General features: G+C 45.6%; 1 protein-coding gene across 5 annotated transcripts in view; it reads right to left on the reverse strand.

Moving 5' to 3' along the window:
- CTNNA3 (catenin alpha 3) overlaps positions 1-24,193 on the reverse strand; it is a 1,496,635-nt gene that overhangs the window by 1,438,186 nt on the left and 34,256 nt on the right. Inside the window, exon 1 of one of the 5 annotated variants that reach the window (XM_090056879.1) lies at positions 14,350-14,484. The exons of the other annotated variants lie outside the window; for them this stretch is intronic. The gene's annotated coding sequence lies outside the window, so the exon portion shown is untranslated. Of the gene's footprint in view, positions 1-14,349; positions 14,485-24,193 lie in introns of those variants that run through there. 5 annotated transcript variants of the gene reach the window in all.

Here is a 24,193-nt window from a genome sequence, read left to right on the forward strand (position 1 = left end):
AGGCTGTGCGGGACAGCAGAGTTGCTACAGCCTGCAGCTCAGACACTGCTCCGTGCTAAGCTGGGGAAGGGGGTCAAAAGCAGGGGAAGGCTGTCTTGCAAGGACTGCAGAAGAAGAGCTGCCACCTGATGCCTGGAGATCCTTGCTGTCTGGAGACCCCAGGAGCACAAAGACGGACACCAGCACCAGGGAGCGTCCACAGACCACGCGCAGGGACACAGACAGTCCCGCTCCCTGAGACACCCCGCCAGGGGCAGTGCACACAGGATCCCCAGTACACCGTGTGCAAGTGAGAGACTGTAAATAAGTTCTTGAGGGTTTATTAGTGGGTATATCAGTGTGTTTATTTAATGGTTATTTGTTATGTTGTAAATAATTAAATCTTGTAAATATTTTGAGAATTGTCTGGGAGGGTGCTTAATTGTAAGGGGAGGCTCTCCGCTCCGGGGCACTGCAGCAGCTTCCCAGGATCCCACTATTCAGGTAAGGGCACGTGTAGTGTCGCGCCCAGGGTTACATGCAAAATAGGAAAACCTGATATCATTTGTAATTCTTCATCCCCTCATTCAGATTTCCACATTTATTTTACCTTAAAAATGCACAAGGATAACTGAGTTAGAAGTCTTGAGGAAATAAATTGGGTTATGGTAAAAAAAAATAAAATAGAAAAGCTTTTAAGTAAAATTTGGTTGTATTATGGAATCAAGGATAAAATAAAAATATTAATGCTCTTTGCATTATATCCAAATCAAACTCCAGGCAGCTACCCAAATCAAACTCCAGGCAGCAAATTGCAGTTATCATAAGAACTTTAAGAAGAAATATGTGCATAACTTCTCTTAAAGGTCCTTGTAGTTAATTAACAGCAGAAGAAAGTGGAGGTTTTTGTTCAACTTGCACCCCCTAGTAAAATATACTTCTGAGAACTAATCCCAGGTCATTGGAGATTTAACTGAGCAGAAGTCAATAAGAATTTGGCCTTTGTAGGGATTAACATAAAACCAAACAAGGCCTTTGAAGCAGAGGCAAGAAGAAATGTCTGTTTCTAGGGAGGCAGCAGCTGCTGGGGCAGTGGTGGCAGCTGAGCCAAGGACAGTGACAGCCACCATTTTTTAGCCTCTTTTAAAATCAGTGCTGGGGGTTGGTACCCTGTTTGCCCACCACTAGTTCTGTTATGGCTTTGAAGTCTCTAAATAATTCATAAGGAGTTTGCTTCAAGTAAGAAATCACCAGCAATATTCCCACTAACTTCCCTGGGTTCTGGATCTGGCTGAAGGCTACACTGGTATTTACATGCGTCTTAATACAGTATTTGTTAGAAATATTAACTATTTGGCACTTAAAAAAATAAAAGACATATGAAATGTCTAATTTCTTTAACCTCCCATAAGACATAGCACAGAAAAGTGTTTTTCACCAATAAAGGCTTCAAACACAGAAATAATGGGTACCTTTCTTTTTTCAGCAGGACTTATTACTTAATTATACAGCAGCAGTAGTTGTAATAAGGCACTGTGACTATGCAGGCTACGAAGATGAATTGTGGCCTTCTCATGAACCTACAATTGATTTAATATGACACAGTGGTTTGGGTTTCTAGGACACGTTGCTTGTGGGAACTGATTCAAATTGCTTACAGTATATTAAGTAGTTATAGTTCCTTAACAAAATGACAAGGCAAATACTGGTTTAGGACATATTACCAATACTAATTGAAGAATTATAAAGACTAAAGACAATTTATGATGGTACCGTTCTTTATAAATATTGCGCAGTAGCAATTTTACAACTTTATTACAAATCTATCATGTTTGCAGCTAGCCATGAGTCCCAGTATATTCAACAGCATAGGAGAAGTTCCTAATAATAACACTGGGGAAGTAAGCAATTTGCCTGCTAGCCCAAAAATTAAATTATTCAGATCAACTTGATTTTCTTTTTTTCCTAACTGAAACAAAAAAAAGAAGTGTCAACCCAAAAGTTCTCCTTGACCCAAGAAAACCAAATCACTTTTAAAATGTCCAAAACAATTTTTCCTTTATTCCAAACATCAAGCACCTCTAATAAATACCAAGGAAATGCAGTGCTCAATTCACAAAATTCCTGGTGCCTTTTCCCCAGTAACCCAATGATTAGGTAACTCACCCATGCTGCAGCAGACCCAGAATTAAAATTCTCTCTCTACCCAAGAAGATTTAAAACCACATCACTTGCCTATCAAGAAAAGTGGAGAATCCAGCTTGCTATAAAATACTTGATTCTAATTCAATATAAAAAAAAAATCTAAATAGCCATTGAGTCAGACAGTGGGGAAAAAAAAAAAAGGAGAGAGCTAAAGTAGAAAGTTTCTTTATAATGTGGTCATTACAATGCTCTCCTGGGTCTGCTCAGTAGTCCACTGATTATAAGTATTTTATAGAAAACAGAACAGCATCAACAGAAGCATGTGAAAGCAAGCCACTCCAAAGCCCCCATGGAATCCAGGCATCTGAGAGGTGGGTGATGTGGATTCAGTTCCCCCAAACAAAGGAACACTTTGAATCTGTCTCTCCTATATCCTGCAAGAGTGCACTAACCTCTGGGCTATTATACAAAAGGATGAACCATGATACAATAACCACTACTTCAGCTTCTGTGGATCTATACCATCATTTCCTTGGATGTATCTACGAGATACTTTACTGCACAATAGAGAAAATTACTACATAGTAAGCGTCCCTGTCTACACATGCAGACCCTTACTGCACAATTATTTGCTCTACTTGGCAGTTAATTTGCTACCTACAAATTCAAGTAGGAAATTAACTGCCAAGTAGTTACTGTGCAGTAAGGCACTTGTAAATGGCTGATGGGAAGCAAATTTGCTCCCACTCAGCTGGGTAGCAAGAGGTGGGAGATCGCTCCCTGTCCCTGGCAACTGCCTGCTACTGGGGCAGCATCGAATACCAGATTCCAGGGAGGGACAATGTCCCCCTGCCCTGGCAGCAGGGAACTCCCTGACTCAGCTCCATGACTGCCCAAGTTCTGCCACCTGACCCCAGCCCAGCACAGAAGTAGGCAGCCCCTAGAGACAGGAAGCTATTTATTTTCTGTGCTCAATGCCAGCTGCTGGGCTAGCACCAGGGGGAGCCTAGGGCTCACCCTGGCTGCTGCAGGGACCAGCGCAGGGCCGGAGGAGGCAGGAATAGACTGCTGCCAGGAGCAGTACATCTGCTCCCAAATGGGCGCATGTATAGACACCTAACCAGTGTGGGTTTACTCCAGAGTAAATTGCTCTGCAGTAAACCCACCCAGCAGCATTTGCACATGTAGATATGCCCCTTGGCTTTCATTATAGGGGCTGGAAAACAAACTGTTCTGACATTTCCTAAACATTTTGCCAATTTCATTTCAAACACAAGGGTTTGGCAAGTCTGACTCAAATTTACAAATATCTCTGACCGCACAAAACTACAATATTTGACAAATAAATAATCCATCCAACCTTAATAATAACAGTGAGGACGTGTACAGGGAAAAATACTGTACTTCAAAGCTAATACTGTTCCTGGTAAAAGAAACCTGACTCAAGAAGTCTATGGGCCAACGAGAGGCAAAGCGCTGCTCGACCTGGTACTGGCTACGGGGGACGACCTAATCAGCGACCTAGTGATCGAAGGAAAGCTGGGTGACAGCGACCACGAGCTGATCACCTTCACCATCCGCCGTAAAGCTGGGAAGTCAGTCAGCAACACAGAAGTCCTTGACTTCAGAAAAGCCGACTTTGACAAGCTCAAGAGGCTTGTCGGTCAGGCCCTCAGGGACCATGAGAGGCCCCAGGGAGATGGGAGTTCAAGAAGAGTGGTTGCTTCTCAAGGAAGCGATCCTCAATGCACAAGCTAAATCTATGCCAACACGGAGGAAAGGCAGCAAGAAGGCACAGCAGCCCTCCTGGCTCTCTAGGGACCTAGCGGACCTCCTGCGGCTAAAAAGGAAAGCCTACAAAAGGATGGAGGACGGGATTCACCTCCAAGGAGAATTATTCTGCACTGGTCCGGGGTCCTGCAGGAAGCAAACCAGGAAAGCCAAGGCTGCAACTGAACTCCAACTAGCTTCAAGCATCAAGGACAACAAAGAGTCCTTTTTCAGATATGTGGGGAGCCGGAGGAAAAGCAAGGGCAATGTTGGACCCCTGCTAAACCAGATGGGGCAACTGACAACTGACGCCCAGGAAAAAGCCAACCTATTAAATAGGTACTTTGTGTTAGTCTTTCATCAGTCCCATGGGACGCCCATGCCTGCTATGGGACAGGGAGATCCGGGTGATGGGGATAGCCTACCCTCCATAAATGCTGACCTCGTGAAGGAACACCTTGAGAAGCTGGATACCTTCAAGTCAGCCAGCCCTGACAATTTGCACCCCACGGTACTCAAGGAGCTGGCGAGCGTCATAGCCCAGCCCCTGGCACGGATCTTTGAAAACTCCTGGCGCTCTGGTGTAGTGCCCGAAGACTGGAAGAAGGCCAATGTGGTGCCGATCTTCAAGAAAGGGAGGAGAGTGGATCCGGCTAACTACAGGCCCATTAGCCTGACTTGTATCCTGGGGAAGATCTTAGAAAAGTTTATTAAGGAGGCCATCCTTGATGGACTGGCCCAAGCTAACATTCTAAGGGATAGCCAGCACGGGTTTGTTGCGGGTAGGTCTTGTTTGACCAATCTCATTTCCTTCTATGACCAGGTGACCTATCACCTGGACAAGGGAGAAGTGATTGATGTCATATATCTTGACTACAAAAAAGCCTTTGATCTGGTATCCCATGATCACCTCTTGGCCAAACTGGCCAGTTGTGGCCTTGGCTCCACCACGATCCGCTGGCTGGGAAACTGGCTCTGTAGTCGGACCCAGAGGGTTGTAATTGATGGCAGTCACTCATCATGGTGCCCTGTGACCAGTGGGGTCTCTCAAGGCTCTGTCCTGGGACCCATCCTGTTCAACATCTTCATTAATGATGTGGACATTGGAGTCAGGAGTGGACTGGCCAAGTTCGCTGATGACACCAAACTTTGGGGCAAAGCATTCACGCCAGAAGATAGGCGGGTGATCCAGGCTGACCTGGACAAGCTCAGCAAATGGGCGGACGAGAACCTGATGGTGTTTAACACCGAAAAATGCAAGGTTCTCCACTTTGGGAGGAAAAACCTGCAGCTTCCTTATAGGCTCGGCAGTGCTACGTTGGATAGCACTACAGAAGAAAGAGACTTGGGGGTCATCATTGACCACAAGATGAACATGAGCCTGCAATGCAATGCTGTGGCTAGTAAAGCGACCAAAACGCTGGCTTGCATCCATAGATGCTTCTCGAGCAAATCCTGGGACGTCATTCTCCCCTTGTACTCGGCCTTGGTGAGGCCGCAGCTGGAGTACTGCGTCCAGTTTTGGGCTCCACAATTCAAAAAGGATGTGGAGAAGCTTGAGAGAGTCCAGAGGAGAGCCACGCGCAGAATCAGGGGTCAGGAAAACAGATCTTACAATGACAGGGTGAGAGCCATGGGACTCTTTAGCCTGGAAAAGCGCAGGCTCAGGGGTGATCTGATGGCCACCTATAAGTTTATGAAGGGTGACCACCATGATCTGGGGGAATGTTTGTTCACCAGAGTGCCCCAAGGGATGACAAGGTCGAACGGTCACAAACTCCTGCAAGACCGTTTCAGGCTGGACATAAGGAAGAATTTCTTTACTGTCCGAGCCCCCAAGGTCTGGAACAGCCTGCCAGCGGAGGTGGTTCAAGCACCTACATTGAACACCTTCAAGAGTAAATTGGATGCTTATCTTGCTGGGATCCTATGACCCCAGCTGATTTCCTGCCCTTTGGGCAGGAGGCTGGACTCGATCTCCCTAGGTCCCTTCCAGCCCTAATGTCTATGAAATCTATGAAGACTGCTTACCTGTTTGTCTATTTGAAGCAGTAACTCATAATTGAAAATAAATAAAAATGAGCAACTATTCAGAACAAGGTTGCCTCTACAGCAAACTAATTGCAAGACAGAGAGCTACTTTCTGCAGGAGTTAGAACCAAGGAACTCAACTTTTAACATGGTCAGCAGCATTAAACCTTCACTGTTGTCACCACCTAGTTGTATGAAAGGCTAAGCTACCTAGAGTCTTCTCACAGTCCTACAGAGAATAAAAAGCAGCAACATGTAATGGTACCACTCTCCAATAAAGCAGAATAAATAATTCTGGGGGGGGGGGAATTAATTAATTAATTAATTGGGGGGGGGGAACAGTGAAAGTTTACATGGCTCTGCCTTTAATAAGGCCAAAATTTCACCCTAAAGTCAATGAAAGTTTTGCCATTGACTTGAATGGGACCAGAATTTCATCCCCAAAATTTAATTTAACAGCAGAAATAGCTTTGATCTGATGCCTATAAGAAAGCTAAAAAAAAGGATTTCAAATGAACTTTTTTTTGTCCTGAGGACACTACATTACTTCATTATTTGCATACTTATCACTGTCACAATTTAGATGATTTAAGGTGAATTAATTCAGTACAGAACAATAGGCAACAACCCCATTTTTTAAACAACTCCTGGTAGAACCAGGGGGTTATTTTTATATGACGGAGGGACATTTTTTATTGGTCCTATTTCTCCATTAAAATTGCACTGGTCTGTTACATTTTTATTTGCACCTCCTTTTTAAAAATTAATCAAAATTAATGACAACTTTCGTACACAACCAAAGCTGAAGAAAGAGCAAAACAGCCCCTTCTTGGCTCATGTTTTCATCCTTATAACTTTTTCATCTCAGTTGATCAGCTTCTTCCATTTCCATAAACCTGCAGCTTTAACTGTATGTAGTGAATAACAGCAGAGTTGATATCACCCTCATTTTATTACATCAGTATTCACTTTGTCGGGGATTTTACTAACTCATTAACATTCATTTTTGTAAAAAGGATATTGTAGATATATTAAAAAATAAAAGCTTTTTAATGATTTTTCATGTTTAAAAAAAAGAATATAGGAGGAGAGAAATTTAGTAACCATTTTCATATTCAAGGCACTTTCTAGCCTCCATCACTATCATAAAACTAAAAAATATTGTTGCAATAAATACTTGATAATATACTGTGTATGTTACATCAAAAAATAAAATCAGCTGTTTCCATCTGCTGTCTATCAACGGTATCAGGACAAAAAAAGATGGTTTAGCATCATGACAGTGAACCTGAAACATATATGCTTGAAATAGCACATGATTCTAGTTCAAGTGGCACATAACCTAGATAGATTTTCATGAACTGTGGGGAGCTGATAAGCCTGAAATTCTTGTTGCTAAGGAACAATGATGCCTTTTAAGTCTGCATAGTGTTCTAGCTGTCCTGAGTACAGATGTCATAAGCTTCCTGGTTCTCAGACTTCAGAAGTTGTAGACCTGTGGAAGGAGCACCCATTCTACATTCTCTCAGATTTATTTTTGTTCTTCTCCTGTTGCTGTTTAGTCTGAATAATCATTCTGACTGTAAATGCCTGTTTACTTAGATATCAAGAATATCTATTAGTTTTCTGCCATTTATAGTGTCTAATATTTATCTAATATAATGCCTAAATGTATAATGCCGGTGGATTCGCACTTATGTCTAGCTTTACAGGAGACAGTCATCATAAGACAAGACAAACGGAAGGATGTAAGGAAACAACAGCCAACCACAAAGATAGAGTCTCATCACCCAATATCATTGTATTATTCTGGGATACCAATGCTCAGAAAGGTTCCTCCCCCCCATACTATAATTGACAAGTACAAAACCTTGAGTTTGCCTAGTAGGCACTAAGTTATAACTTACTATAATATTAGGGGCTTTTCTATCAACATTTGCAAAACTAGCAAGAAATCTAGCACTAACCTAGGATTCCACTGACATTCAGACAAACACAAATTCATTTTGAATTAGGTTATTTAACATTAGGTGTAAATATTAACATAAGACCCTATTCAACATATTAAAATTCTCTCCTACAGTACCAGTGAGTTTATGGGTTTTTGAGCCTACTATGTCGGCCCTACATGTCCACCTCCTTTCCTGAATTCAGTTATATATCTGAACTTCCACTTGACTCCTATTTAGTAGATTCTAAGATGCCTTTTCATGATAAATAGAAAAGGCTGACTGTGAACAGAAATAAGCCTTTGGCTCAGTCTCACTTATGTCTAGTCCAAAGGCTACTGAATTGAACAGGATTCTTGCTATTGAGCTTTGAGAGAACTGAATTCTATTGCTTTTTAAATATTATGATAACAGTGAGGATATAGCCCTTAAAAAGCTGTTTTCTTCCACATGCTGCAAGTTGCCATTTTTGTCACTTACTTGGTTCCCTGAAGGTTTGACCAAATTTTCAATTGCATTTCAAGTTTTTTTATTGTTTTTTTTTTTTAAAAAAAGGCCACTTTTTATTTTGCACAGTGCCCCAGGGTTTTGTTTTGCATCTTTGAACTAATTCCAGTATTGATCTCCTAGTACTGCAAGAACCTTTTGAAGTCTACCACCACTGTTAAAAATGGATGGTGTTGATTTCCTTCAAATTCTTTGCAGGCAAGATTGTACATCAGTTACCAGGAAAAAAAGAAGAATGGGAAAGAGGTGACACCTCATTCTTTTATTTGCAATTTGAAGTAGTCATAAGTGATTTCTTGGTTGTTTTCTCTGTGGACATATGCATGTTTTAAATCACTTTCACTAGACTCAACTTAATTCTTCAGTAAATGTGTGACAATAAATGCTTTATTCAAAAACACAGAAATAAAATCTCTCGCTGTTTCCCTTCATACTTTCCATCCAATAACATACTATCTAAAATTAGAGATGGTTCTTGGCCACATTTGATATACTTTAAAACACTGAAGACAGTTGCAGCCATCCCCACTTTAAGCCACATGTTACACTTAAAACACGATTAACCATTTAAATTACATCTTAAGTAGTTAGCCAACCACACATAAATGCATTTAAAATCATAATAAAAGAAGGAATAAGCTGCAAAGTTATTACACAAGATATGTGCAGTAATTTTATGGCTGGTTCTTATCATTCCATTAACTGAACATATGACCAGGCTACAGCTCCCAGCTGTGAAAGTACACCATGCCACCCTCTGGCTGGGGGCCCTAGCCACTGATGCAGATTGTCTGATGACTCCCAGCCACGGGAGCCTGCTAGTTGAAGAATCAGGATCCCAGGCTTCCCTGGCACCAGCAATGTGAATGTGGCTTTAAGAGATCAGGCAGCATAAGCCAATGGCAGGTGGGGGGTCAGAGCTAATTGCAGAGTTGGCTGACCTAGGGGGCTGGCAAGAGAGACTAGGCCTGAACAAGGGAGTCTCCTGATTGGAGAAGGGCTGGGTGTAGACAAGGTATAAACCAAGACCCTGAGAATAGGGCCAGCAGTAACATCTCAGGAGCTGGTGTAGAAACACTGCCCAGCAGAAGGCTGCAGCTTGGGAATGCCAGCAAGAAGAACGACATCTGGAGGCTTGGGTAGGAACTAAGGGGATGGAGGAGGTTCCTGGGGACTCAGTGTGGGGTTTAGAGCCCTAAAAAGGGGGATGCAAGTCTGTGAGCCTGTTGTGGAACAAGAAGAGCCCCGAGAGAGGCTGAGTGTCTGGGCCCTATTGAGAAAGGCTGAGTACACAGGGGCATCAGGAGAGAGCAGGTGAGCCCTGGGTGAGGGGTTGAGCATTGGTGGGCCTACTGAGGGGCCAGGAGAGTCCTGAGAGAGGGGCCAAGTGTCGGAGAAATCTGGTGGAGGGTCTGGGTGAACACAGTGAGAGGGGCAGAGTACAGGTGCCTATGGGGGAGGGGGGGGTCTGGCTGTGCCCAGAGAAGGAAGGGGAAGTGTAGGAAGACCTACAGAGGGCTGAGCCTACAGACAGAGAGGGATCTATGGAGGGGCCTGAAAAAAAGGTGGACCCACAGAGACGAAGGGGCTGACAAGCTGAAGGACTGACCCTGGGAATCTCAACTGACCTGTGTGGGGGCCTCAGGAGGGGCCAAAGGGTGAAACAGACCATAGCAGAGGTTGCCAGAACCAACGGGGCCTGGAGTTCTTGACTGGCCTGAGGCAGGGCCAGCGCCTAGGAGAGGCCAAAGGTCTTTGTATGGCCACAGCCAAGAGAAGAAGGGGTCAAGGGGTGTGCAGCCTAGGATGGCAATGGTTTCATAGTTTCATAGTTTCTAGGGTCAGAAGGGACCTGAGCAGATCATCTAGTCCAACCCCCTGCCATGGCAGGAAAGAGTACTGGGGTCAAACGACCCCAGCAAGGTGTTCATCTAACCTCCTCTTAAAAACCCCCAGGGTAGGAGCCTGCACCACTTCTCTTGGAAGTTGGTTCAGGACCCTAGCCGCCCTGACCGTGAAGTAGCACCTCCTGATATCTAACCTAAACCTACCCTCTGCCAGCTTGTGACGGTTATTCCTGGTCACTCCTGGCAGTGCTCGGGGGAACAGTGACTCCCCCAATGCCTGCTGATCCCCCCTGACTAGTTTATAACAGGCTACAAGATCCCCGCTCAGCCTTCTCTTTTGGAGGCTGAACAGGTTCAGGTCCTGTAGCCTCTCCTCATAGGGCCTGCCCTGTTGTCCCCTGATCATACGAGTAGCCCTCCTCTGGACCCTCTCCATGCTGTCAACATCCCTCTTGAAGTGTGGTGCCCAGAACTGGACGCAGTACTCCAACTGCGGCCTGACCAGTGCCGCATAGAGGGGGAGGATCACCTCTTTGGATCTACTCGAGATGCATCTGTGGATGCACGACAAGGTGCGGTTGGCCTTCCTAACTGCCTCCCCACACTGCCGGCCCATGTTCATCTTGGAGTCAATGATGACCCCAAGATCCTTTTCTGCCTCCGTGCTGACAAGAGGGGAGTTCCCCAACCTGTAGGTATGGTGGCGGTTGTTCCTCCCAAGGTGTATCACCTTGCACTTGTCTGTGTTGAAACCCATCCTATTCTCATCCGCCCACCCTTGTAACCTGTCTAGGTCCGATTGTAGCCTGTTGCATCCTTCCAGTGTGCCCACGTCCCCCCACACCTTAGTGTCATCAGCAAATTTGAACAGGATGCTTTTTACCCCCTTGTCCAAATCACTGATGAAGATGTTGAACAGTGCGGGCCCGAGGTCAGAGCCCTGTGGAACCCCACTGCCCACGTCCTTCCAGGTTGAGAAGAACGCCTCCACTACCACCCTCTGGGTGCGGCTCTCCAGCCAGTTGGCGACCCATTTGACTGTGTGGGTGTCTATACCACAGCCCCCCAGTTTCTTAATGAGAACAGGGTGAGAGACAGTGTCAAAAGCCTTCCAGAAGTCCAGGAAGACTATATCCACTGCTACCCCTGCATCTAATGATCTGGTGAGCTGATCGTAAAAGGCCACCAGGTTGGTCTGACAGGACCTGCCACTGATGAACCCATGTTGGTTGCCCCTAAGCATGCAGTCCCCTGCTGGCCCCTCCTGGATGTGTGCCAGCATAATTTTCTCTAACAGCTTGCCTAGGATCGAGGTAAGACTAACCGGCGTATAGTTTCCCAGGTCTTCCTTCCTGTCTTTTTTGAAGATGGGAACCACGTTGGCCCTCTTCCAGTCCTCCAGTACCTCACCAGAGCACCACGAGTGCTCGTAAAGCCATGCCAGGGGACTTGCAATGACCTCGGCCAGTTCCTTTAGAACTCTAGGGTGGAGATCATCCAGACCAGCTGACTTGAATACGTCCAACCCCTCCAGAAGCTCCCTAACTAAATCCTCGCTAAAGGTTGTTTGATACAAGAGTGAACTGAGGCCAGAGATGGAAGACTCGGAGGTAAGATGGTGCCAGAGCCAGGGGGCTCAGTGGTTAGTAACCAAGGAGGAGCATTGGAAATCTAGGAGGAGCCTAGAGAGGGGCAAGCAAGATCAGGTAGGTCTGAAGACCAGTCCTAGGTCAGACTTCAAATTGCACCCTACTGGGGCTGGTTAGCATGGCTGGGCTACCTATGGCAGGATAGCTTCCAAGAAATGCCAGGCATGGGCCACTCCATGGAAAGGCAAGAATAGGGCATTGCACAGTCACAGCTCCCACTGCCTTGTGGGGGACCCCATGGAGTGGGAAGGCTAGGGAAGGACACCCTAACAGAAAAGCACTTGGCAGGGAAGACCATGTGGGTCCAGAGGCCCAGTGAGGGGCTAGGGAAGATCGGGACTGTGTGGATCCAGCAGCCCAGTGAGAGACTAGGAAATAGAGGGTAGGACCAGAGGGGTACAAAGCCTGGAGTTGTGAGGCCCAGCAAGGGGCCTGAGGCCTATAGTGAGGCCCAGCAAATAGGATTGGACCAGGGAAGTGACCAACGGATCTGGCAACCAGAGTGGGGCCAAGAGGCCAAGGGGTCTAAAGGCCCAATGAGGAGCTGTGTCAGCAATTGGTTGAACATCTGTAAGGATACCATCTGCAAGGCATGGAACATGGTGTAAGGGAAGTACGGAGCCATGCAACTGGCCCACAAGTCCATGACCACAATCTGGCTGGTCATTATAGTAAGGCCAGAACAGCCTTCCTATTTATCATTATACTTCCATCAAGGCATAGCAAGAGAGATAGGAAGCTGCCCTAGGGGCAGAGTGGGCATGGTTGCAGAGCCACCAGGGCATGTCATGGCCACCCCTGGAACCTTGACCTTGTGACAATGGAGTGATAAGATCTTATGCTGAATCCCACAATCTCACCTCTTGCTATAAACATGACATGACAGGAAGTGAGACTGTGGAAGTTGCGCATCAGATCCCATTGTACCTTTATCTGCATGTCTGTCAGGGGCCTAACAACCACCTGCTGCCATTGGAGATTAGCCTAATCCAAAACCCTGTTTCTGAACAGCCCCAGTTTGGAATATGTTACAAACCAGACCACAATCTGAAAGCTCAGCACTTTCTCTCCTGCTTGTGTCCATTTTTTGTTTATATCAGTATGCCTAAAATGAAATGCTAACTGATTTATTTGGTCCTGACCCATTTATTCTTGCAATCAATTGTAGTTTTTCCATTGGCTTCAATGTGCAGGCCCACATAATCCTAAAATAAATGGGAGGCATATGGCAAAATCCCCTTTACCACTTGGAAAAATCTCAACCAGCTGCTCTGTTTCTGGAAAGTAGTCTTTCTTTGTAGCATTTCAATGATTTGCAAGGTATGTGTATACATCAGCCACCACATACTAGCAGGATAGTCATGTTACAGCAGTACTCCATGCTTCTAAGCAGAGTTTATTAGCCCACACACAGTGCCATAGTAATGCAATGTTGCTTCCAGCAAGAGCACTCAGTGTTCACATGAAATCTCTCTTCATGGCATTGCTTCGCACTGTCTAGTCACCTTTTCATACAGAAAAAGTCTTTGTAGAATGCCTTCAATAAAGCATTAACTTCTTAATATTTTTCAGTTTTCACTATTGCTTACAAGCTATTTTAACTCCCCAGCTGTGACAAATATATTCTCAACAGACCATATTTTCTCAATGATTATTTAAAATATCATATTAATGATTATTTAAAATATTAATAACTGTTGAGAATTAGAATCACATCAAGTGTAATATGTAATAAGGGGGAAAATATTCTTATAATGAAACAGAGTATCTTGGGCTCTCCAACATAATAGAAGAATCACTTGTGCTTGTATCTAGGGTTATACTTGTTCTACATCAAGTAAACAGTTCACCCAGGTGTGTACTCCATGAGAGCATGAAGATTATAGTCCACTATTAATAAAAACATTTCTAATCCAATACAATATACCATATAGATACACTAAGGCTCTTGGTTATAAGATATTTTGATACAAGGCTACTATAAGCTGGAACTCAAACATACTAATCTAAATATTACCAGTAGGTAACGCCAGTACTGTATAGCAATGTCTCTTTTAACAGTTAAAATAGTAAGTATGACTTTCAGGTGTCATGACAGTTCTGTCTCACCAGAACCAGAAAAAAAAGTATCCATTTACCCAGTAGTGCATGTTAAGATACCATTGTCTTTTGTTTTATCTACTTATAATTAATTGCATCCATACTAACAAAGTTGGATATTCCAATATGAGGAAAAAACATTAAAGCAGTCAAGAAAGTTTGTTGTAGCCCAAAATAAAATTAAACCATTGAGGTTAAAGTTGTTAGACAATGTCCAAGTACATTTTATATGCTGTAATTTTAAATAACATATAATGACAGAAAACAGATTTAGAAATGTAGCTAACCTTTTTCGATATCTAGGTATTATAACTGCATTTACTGTTAAATCACTTTAAAGCTTATAAAAAAAGATAGTAGCTCATCACTCACCTATCCCAGAACACAATGGTCCACATTCAGTGCTGGGGCAACTATCTAAGCAATTTTTTGGCTGCTTAGAACTTCAGTGAAACTATTATGGCTCAGTATTTGGCTTATGGTACATCTGCAAGCTGACAGCCTGACAAGAGCTCCAGTGTATTTCAGGATGATTGACAGGGCACAGTGGCTGCTGGATGGGGGATGGGCAGCCTTAAAGCTGTACCCAAATGTAGAATTGTTAGATATAATAAATAATAATGAAACTGCTTCTTTCAAAAGGATTTTGAACAACGAGAGGATATGGAGGGTATTTTTACGTAAGTTTTATTTAAATTTTCAAAATGACTATTCTTTCTGTTTCCATATGTTCTGATTATATGCTGACCTCAAGGCAATGACTCAGACTTTCAAACTGGACAGCAAAGGGATTCATAAGATCTCACCCACTCATCTGGGGCCAAATTTACTTTCCCTGTTGCTGCCATGTGACATCCCACAAGACATATCTAAATTCGTACCAAACCCCGGTGTCCCAGGAACTGGCACAAGAGCCAAAAGGGGCATTTCCCACTTTTATATAGAAAATCCTAGGGGTCAGAGTCACAAACCAATGGGCCAAAGAGAAGGGACAAATATAGGGAAATGCACATTAATAGTATAAACACACACTTAGGGTGCATGTCTATATGAGACATTTACTTCAGTTGCCTAATTAGTAGGGGTGTGCGAAACGGGCCCTATTCGATTCAGATTCAGCCTGAAATTGGGGACAGTGATTTGATTCAGGTCACTGTCCTTGATTCAATTCATCCGAGGCATCAAATCTTCAGATTTGGATGATTCAAAGAATCAGACATTCAGCCATAGACAGAGCTTTAAATATTTTTTCTACATACTTCAGGGTACCAGGCATGGCTTGTGAATGCTGTGTTGCTGAGGCAGAAGGAGCATCCCACAGGATCATGGGTGGGGGGTGGCCAGATACTTAGCAGCGAACCCAGAAGTGGACTGGAAGTACCTCTAGTCCACTTCTGGGGCTCCCTGCACCTCATTGGCTTGGCAATCAGCCACAGGGGAACCCTGGGCGCCCCCCCAGACCCAGGAGGCAGCAGTCGCCAAACAAGGGCAGTGTGGGGGGACCTCCCAGCAGACCCAGAAGTGCTTCTGGTCCACTTCTGGGTCTGCTGCAGAGTGTGCTGGGGACCCCATCCCTGTGCTCCTGTCAGATTCTCCATCTGCCCCAGCATCACAGTATTCACAAGCCGCCTCATACCTTGAGGTATGTAGGAAAAAAAACATTTAAAACTGTGTCTGTCTGAAATGCCAAATCTTTCCAAATCTCTCCGAATCAATTCAGAAGGTTCCAGTTGGATTCGGAGGGATTAAAGGGTCTCCCAATTCAGTGGCTGAATCTTCGAATAGAATAGAATCAGTGGCCAAAGCTTCACATAGCCCTACTAATTAGCTCCTCAGTAAAACGTCACTGTCTATGCTTGCAGCCCTATTAGGCCTCAGTAAACTAATAAATGCTGTTGTTGGATAGTACTATCCAATACAAGTACTATCCATGGCACTGTTAGTTACTGCATTGCTACACACATGTAGATGCCCCCAGCACTGGCTGGGGCATGACGGAGCTTCAGAGCAGGTGCTGCCTGCCAGCTAGCCTCATGCTGAAGCTCCCATGTGCCCCAGTCAGCCTCTCTGCAGAACGTTGACCGTGGCTGGAGCAGCCTTGAGCTGACAGGCTGACCCCCCAGGCTCCCCTGCCAGCTGGGGCTGCTCCAGTCTAACTTAATGTGCTGCGGAGAGGCTGACTGGGCCACATGGGGGGCTTCAGTGTGAACTGTACCAGAATTTATTCAGTCAAATTAATTTCCTGTGTAGACACACCCAGGGGTAGGTAACAGGTAATAACCAGTACCACTAGAATACATGCATTTAGCACCTTCCTTTCTCTACCTCCAAAACTGGCCTTGAGCCCTCAGTCACTCTTCACAGGCTTCCAAGTTGGGGGTCAGGCTTGTTCAGTCTTGCCTTTTACTTTTTATAAAGGAAGAGAAGATATTAATAAACACAACTCAGCTTCAATCTCATATCAGTTTCATGGATACCTCAGTGATTTATCTGGAAAATAATCTTCATGGTTATCACACATCTTTTTTTTTGAATCTTGAGGTTGTTTTTCACCAGTGGTTCTTTGTTTGCTAACATCTGTGAACTTAACTGATGTTAGTCTTAGTGCTCAGTTCAGCAAATAGATAAAATCTAGTAAAAGACAAGCACACGGTACCACTTATCAGCCAAAAGAAGCTGCTTATTGAGTGCATCACACTTGCCATAGATATCATTCCTGTACATGTGAGATTCCTAAGTACTAAAACTCCTCCGGAAGGGCTATAGTCCTTTAAAGTAAAAAAAAGAGCATGTGAAAAGCATACACATCTGAGCCCCTCAAAACAGTACATTAGGAGTTTAATAGGATATGTTTTATTTTAGTAGTTCTCTCTTAAATTTTATATTTCTTATACAGCATCATCAATTGATATCCACCCAGCTCTGAGAACAATATTAGTCCTTCTGCTATGAGTTAGCATAGTAAGTATAAATCATTTTATACAGAAACCACAAAGATAGTGGCTATACTTTTTTCTTTGATATAGGAAAAAATATTTAGAATGCAGAGGACTTTCTGTTTAAACTGTTTTGTTGGCAGTAGAAATATATAGAATTCCTGCCTCAAAAACCACCAAAATTCATGGGCCAGAGCTTCTGCTGATTTAAAACACCTTGAGTCTTTTCACTTCAGTGGAGCTAAACCTATTTACAACTGCCAAAGTTCTGGCCCATTTATCATTGGTCCATTCAATCTGGACTCCTGAGTGTAGCAGCGGTCAATATGTAATATTTTGGAGGTAGGTGAAAAATGCCATAATTCACCTTGGAAACTGTTTATAGATCTACATATACGGATTGATTTACTCTCCAAAACAACTCCTTTTTGTTGCTCGTCATTAGCAACAGTGTTGCCTCCTAGTAAGAGAAGACACCTCAAAGAATGTACAAGTAGACGTCTCGGAGTACTGAAAAAGATAACTGGATTGAGATACTAATTGATAAAAAATATTAACTGATGGCCAAATTCTTTAACAGTGTGTATAGTGCATCTATTATTCCATTTTTTATAGAGGTAAGGGAACAATAATCTACATTGCATCATACAAATTCACATTGTATCATAATGAATACAGAATATAAAAACTTAGTCTAAAGTAGCAAAACTGAAGGGAGAGCAAGTTTCTATAAAAGAAGGTGAAAACCTGGTTGCATTAAACTCAATAGACATGTTGCTCAAGAGAAATTTTATCATATGCTCCACGTTCAAAATTCAGTTCTAATTCATTTCACATGAGCCTTTGCATTTCTGCAAATATAGCCCCGCCCGTGTATGATACCTAAAACTCCCAGATAATGAAGAATGTAGAATTAGTGATGAGCTTTGAAAAGGCTGGTTTCAGTAGCTTGCTATTTTGTTCATTAGGGCTATGCAAAGCTTTACCGACTGTTTTGTTTCAACATTTCAAGCTCAAAACAGTGAAATCTAAACGAAATAGAGGGCTTCGAAACAGCCTTGAAACAAAATGAGGGCAGTTGAAATATTTTGAGTTTAGAAGCTAAAGCTGGGGTTGCCTGCAGAGAACCAGAAAGTAGAGAGAGGGAGGAGGAAGGGGGAGTGGGGAGGACTGCTCTCATATTAACTCTGTACCTGGCCAGTGACTGTGATCCTTCCCCGAGGTCCCTTCCAATCCCAGTGCTCTGGGGGAGGGATGGAAAAACAGCATAAAAGGCAGCATTGTTTGAACTGGCCTGCTTTCTGCCTCGGGGTCAGTTACTGAGCTGTTTTTTGGCACTGTGAGACAAAGGCTACCATTCATTTCCTACTTGCTAGCCTAGCAAGAGGGATTTTAGAATAACTTTTTCTTTCTTCCATATATTTTTATTCTATTATTATATTCATTGATTTATTCTTTTCAATTTTATAATTATAATAGATAGGATTACACTATAGCATTTAATTTATACAAGAAGGGAAATACATTTATATTTTATTTCTATGCATTTAAAGCTTTGCAGCATACATACGTAAATTACAGAATTTACATTGGAAGGGAGATGCATTTGTTTTCTATACAGACCTTGCAGCACACACATTATCAAACTTGTATAGTGTCACAGGGCAGGGACCCAGGAGCGGCCGTGATCTCTCCTGGTGCCCCTACTGTGCCAAGTTGTCCGTCACGCACCCTCGTTCTCACCCGCCGCATCTTTGATGGTTCTATAGTTCATAAGGGAGGCTGCCTTCTGTCCCCTTGGACACAGTGCTAGTATTTATTCTGGCCCTTGCTTCCCTAGATTGATTAGGTACACTCTGCCTTACGGGCTATGCATGGCTCCTACCACCCCTAATACCACGCCCCAAGCCTCTCAGATATTCCGGACGTTGTTGAGTCTGTTCCTAAGGCCCACGCCCTCACGGACGCTCTCCTGGCCTGCCTTCGCCTAGTGGCCCCACCAGGCCTGTCTCTATGCTCTTGCCCTCTCCTGGGCTTCCCTCTACGTTTTCGCCCTCCCTGGGCCTACGTGTCCCTAGATGCCCACTCCTAGGGCTCCTCTCCTGGGCCTCTCAATGCGCTCGCCCCCTCCTGGGGCCTCTCAATGTGTCCACTCACAATTCCCGCGATTGAGGCTCAGGTGGCCTTAGCTGTGCCTGGCCTCAGACCCCTTTCCCGGGTCCTATGCCCTACTGGGCTTTGCTCGATATGGCTTAGGCGGCCTCAGCCTAACCTGGCCTTCAGACCCCCTTCCCGGGTCCTACGCCCCACTGGGTCATTCGCCTGCACTCCCACTGGGCTCCTCCCGATACTGCCCCACTGGGGCCGGGGTTGGGACACCCCCAAAATGCAGCACCCTCTGGGGTGCCAGGAACCCCCACTCTACTGGGGAGCTCCCATGAGGCCTCCTCCAACCCCTACAGCCTCACCCGGTCCTCCGGTTGTAACAATAACCAAAACCATTAGCTAATCAGCTGTGACACAAAAACCCAAACTCAAATGCTAGCCTCCTGGCTTAAAACGTAAACCGTAAGTTCTCTGGTTCATCATTATTTCCATCCCTGCCAGGGCTCTTCTGCCTGGTATCCTCACCCATGGAGCTGCTCAGGTCATCAGGCTTCCCCAACTCTGCCTACTCCCGGCAGAGCTCTCTCCTTCCCAGCTGCCAGAAGGGAACTGCCGCTCGGCCTCAGCGTAGGCTGTTTATAAAGGCCAGGCCCTGCCCCCTTCTGGTCAGCTGACCTCTAGAGTTGTCCCAGCCACCCACACCTGTCCTTCTTTAGGAGTAGGGCACTTTAATGCCCTGCGACATATAGGAAGACAGATATATTTGTTTTTATACATTTATATTTTCTTTGCACCCACCCACAATATTGAATTTATACAGGAATGTGAATAAATGTATATATTTGTAGAAAAGCAAGACATGAACTGTGTGGAAAGGCAGGTAGTGGCAAGCCTTCAGAGAGGCTTCAAATCAGCAGGTCCAGATGCTCTCCACCCCACGGTGCTGAAAGAATTGGCAGGGGTTATCAAGGGGCCCCTGGCACGGCTTTACGAGCACTCGTGGTACTCTTGCCAAGTACTAGATGACTGAAAGAGGGCCAATGTGGTCCCCATTTTCAAAAAAGGGAAGAGAGAGAGGACCCAGGCAACTACAGGCCCGTTAGTCTTACTTCGATCCTGGGGAAGCTCTTTGAGAAGATTATCCAGGAGCACATCTGGGAAGGACCAGCAGGGGGACAATGCTCAGGGGCAACCAGCATGGGTTCAGTAGGGGCAGGTCCTGTCAGACCAACCCGATTGCCTTCTAAGATCAGGTCACAAAATCACTGGACACAGGTGTTGCAGTGGGTGTAGTCTTTCTGGACTTTAAGGCAGCCTTTGACACCCCACCCCATTCTCATTAAAAAGCTAGGTGAATGTGGCATTGATACCTACACAGTCAGATGGGTGGCAAACTGGCTGAGAGACTGCACCCAGAGAGTGGTGGTGGACGGGTCATTTTCGACCTGGAGGGATGTGGGCAGTGGGGTCCCCCAGGGCTCAGTCCTTGGGCCTGCACTGTTTAATCTCTTTATTAGCAACTTGAACGAGGGGGTGAAAAGCACCCTGTTCAGATTCGCAGATGACACCAAGATCTAGGGTGAGGTGGGCATGCTAGAAGTGAGGGACGGGATACAGCTGGACCTGGACAGGTTACAAGGATGGGCAAATGAGAATAGGATGGGATTCAATACTGACAAGTGCAGGGTACTGCACTTGGGCAGTAAGATCCAGCAGCATACCTATAGGCTGGGGAACTCCCTTCTTGAAAGCACAGTGACAGAAAGAGATCTTGGAGTCATTATCAATTCCAGAATGAACATGGGCTGCCAATGTGAGGACTCAGTCAGTAAGGCCAACTGCACCTTGTCATGCATCCATAGATGCATCAGAAGGAGGGCCAAGGGGGTGATCCTCCCCAATATGCGACACTGGTCAAGCCACAGTTGGAGTCGTGCATCCAGTTCTAGGTGCTGCACTTTAGGAGGGATGTGGCCAGCATCGAGAGGGTCCAGAGGAGGGCCACCAGCATCACTGAAGGCAGCAGGGCAGACCCTACAAGGAGAGGCTACAGGACCTGAACCTGTTCAGCCTTCACAAGAAAAGGCTGAGAGGGGACCTGGTGACCATCTACAAACATACCAGGGGGGACCAGCAGGGAATGGGAGAGACCTTGTTTACCCGAGCACCTCCCAGAGTAACAAGGAATAATGGCCATAAGTTTCATAGACATTAGGGCTGGAAGGGACCTCGGAAGATCATTGAGTCCAGTCCCCTGGCCAAAAGGGCAGGAAGTCAGCTGGGGTCATAGGATACCAGCAAGATAAACATCCAATTTGCTCTTGAAGGTGTTCAACGTAGGTGCTTGAACCACCTCCAATGGCAGGCTATTCCAGACTTTGGGGGCTCAGACAGTAAAGAAATTCTTCCTTATGTCCAGCCTGATATGGTCTTGCAGTAGTTTATAACCATTCAACCTCGTCATCCCTTGGGGCACTCTGGTGAACAAACGTTTCCCCAGATACTAGTGGTCACCCCTGATAAACTTAATGTGGCCATTAGATTGCCCCCGAGCCTGTGCTTTTCCAGGCTAAAGAGCCCCATAGCTCTCAGCCTGTTGTCGTAAGGTCTGTTTTTCTGACCTCTGATCATGCGTGTGGCTCTTCTCTGGACTCTCTCAAGCTTCTCCACATCCTTTCTGAATTGTAGGGCCCAAAACTGGATGCAGTACTCCAGCTGCAGCCTCACCAAGGCCCAGTACAAGGGGAGAACGACATCCTGGGATTTGCTTGAGAAGCATCTATGGATGCAAGCCAGCATTCTGGTCACTTTACTAGCCGCAACATTGCATTGAAGGCTCATGTTCATCTTGTGGTCAATGATGGCCCCCAAGTCTCTTTCTTCCGTAGTGCTAGCCAGTGTAGCACTGCCAAGCCTATAAGGATGCTGCAGGTTTTTCTTCCTAAGGTGGAGAACCTTGCATTTTTCAGTGTTAAACACCATCAGGTTCTCATCCGCCCATTTGCTAAGCCTGTCCAGGTCAGCCTGGATCACCCTCCTGTCTTCAGATGTGGATGCTTTGTCCCAAAGTTTGGTGTCATTGGCAAACTTGGCCAGTCCGCTTCTAACTCCAATGTCCACATCATTAATGAAGATGTTGAACAATATGGGTCCAAGGACAGAGCCTTGGGGGGGATCCCACTGGTCACAGGGCACCATGTTGAGTGACTTCCGTCAATTACCACCCTCTGGGTCCAACCAAAGAGCTAATTTCCCAGCCAGAGGTTCACGGTGGACCCGAGGCCATAGTTAGCCAGTTTTGCCAAGAGGTGATCATGCGATACCAGATCAAAGGCTTTTTTTGAAGTCAAGATATATGACATCAATCTCTTCTCCCTTGTCCAGGTGATAGGTCACCTGGTCATAGAAGGAAATGAGATTGGTCAAGCAAGACCTGCCCGTAACAAACCCATGCTGGCTATCCCTCAGGATGTTGGTGTTGGCCAGTCCATTAAGAATGGCCTCTTTAATAAACTTTTCCAAGACCTTCCCCAGGATAGAGGTCAGTCTGATGGGCCTATAGTTAGCCAGATCCACTTTCCTCCCTTTCCTGAAGATTGACACCACATTGGCCTTCTTCCAGTCTTCGGGCACTACACCAGAGCACCAGAAGTTCTCAAAGATCCGTGCCAGAGGCTGGGCTATGATGCTCGCCAGCTCTTTGAGTACCCTGGGGTGTAGATTGTCAGGGCCAGCTGACTTGAAGGTATCCAGCCTCTCAAGGTGTTCCTTCACGAGGTCAGCATTGATGGAGGACAGGGGATCTCCCTCACCCAGACTTCCCTGTCCCATAGTGGGCATGAGCATCCCATGGGACTGATGAAAAAGCAACGCAAAGTACCCATTTAATAGGTTGGCTTTTTCCTGGGCATCAGTTGTCAGTTGATGCAACTGGTTTAGCAGGGGTTCAATGTTGCCCTTGCTTTTCCTCCGGCTCCCCACATATCTGAAAAAGGACTTTTTATTGTCCTTGATACTCAAAGCTAGTTGGAGTTCAGTTGCAGCCTTGGCTTTTCTGGTTTGCTCCCTCCAGGAGTGGACCAGTGCAGAAGTTGTTTGAGAATAGGTTCAGGCTGGACATTATAAGACATTATTTCACAGTCAGGGCAACTAGGATCTGAAACCAACTTCCAAGGGAAGTCGTGCTAGCTCCTACCTTGGGGTTTAAGAGGCGGCTTGACAATTACCTAGCTGGGGTCATATAAGCCCAGTATTCTCTCCTGCCCAGGACAGGGGGTCGGACTTGTTGATCTACTTAGGTCCTTTCCGACCCTACATCTGGCGGAAGAGGGGGTAGAGGGAGAGGTGTATGTTCACCACCACCACCACCCAACTGAGATGCAGCCTCTTTCCTCCAGCTACAAGGGATGAGGCTTCCACAAGCAGCAAAGAGAGGGGAGCAGCACCAGTGCCCAAAACAGCATCCCCTCCATAAGCACCAGCCCTAACCTGCCCTATCACTACTATGACAATGAAAACAAGCTGCAGCTACACCATGAGAACCTACTCTACCCCCATTTCATTTCCCATCCTGATCCTTCCAGTGCTAGAGGAAGAGCTGGAGCTGGATCTATATCTCAGCACCCTAGCAAGGGAAATTCTGGGGAAGGAGGGGGAATCATCTGAGTTTGTGCTCCACACCCCTCAAGTTTGCCCTAGAGCCAGGTCTCCTTCCCCAAAAGGCATTTTGGAGGAGGTTGAAGTAGAGGTGGAGGCAAGCAGCTCAGCTGAGTCCACTCCTCCTGTTGCTGTGCCTCTGCCTGCTGAGGAGGGGGAAAGTTCAGCAGAATCCACACATGCACCTGCACCCCAGAAGCGAATGGGTAGTATGGTCTGGGATCATTTTGACCTGGCAGATAATCCCATGTACACTACCTGCCTGCACTACTGAGCCAAAACCAGCTGGGGCAAGGGAACAAAAACACATGAGCACCACGGGGATGCTGATGGTTCTCCACAGGCATCATCCCCTTGCCCTTGCTCCTCCTCAGACTGGCACCAGTAGGAGCGTACCCAAAGGGAAGTCCCCCCCTTGCTCCAAAGCCCCCTGAACAGAGCTGAGTGGGATACCATCTCCCAGATCTTGGTGGTCCTCAAGCCCTTCCAAGGCCACCAAGAGCCTCAGTGCTGGCGAT

The sequence above is a fragment of the Crocodylus siamensis genome, chromosome 7 (genome assembly GCF_052110815.1).
Source record: "Crocodylus siamensis isolate JL-2025a chromosome 7, ASM5211081v1, whole genome shotgun sequence".
Classification (NCBI taxonomy): domain Eukaryota; kingdom Metazoa; phylum Chordata; order Crocodylia; family Crocodylidae; genus Crocodylus; species Crocodylus siamensis.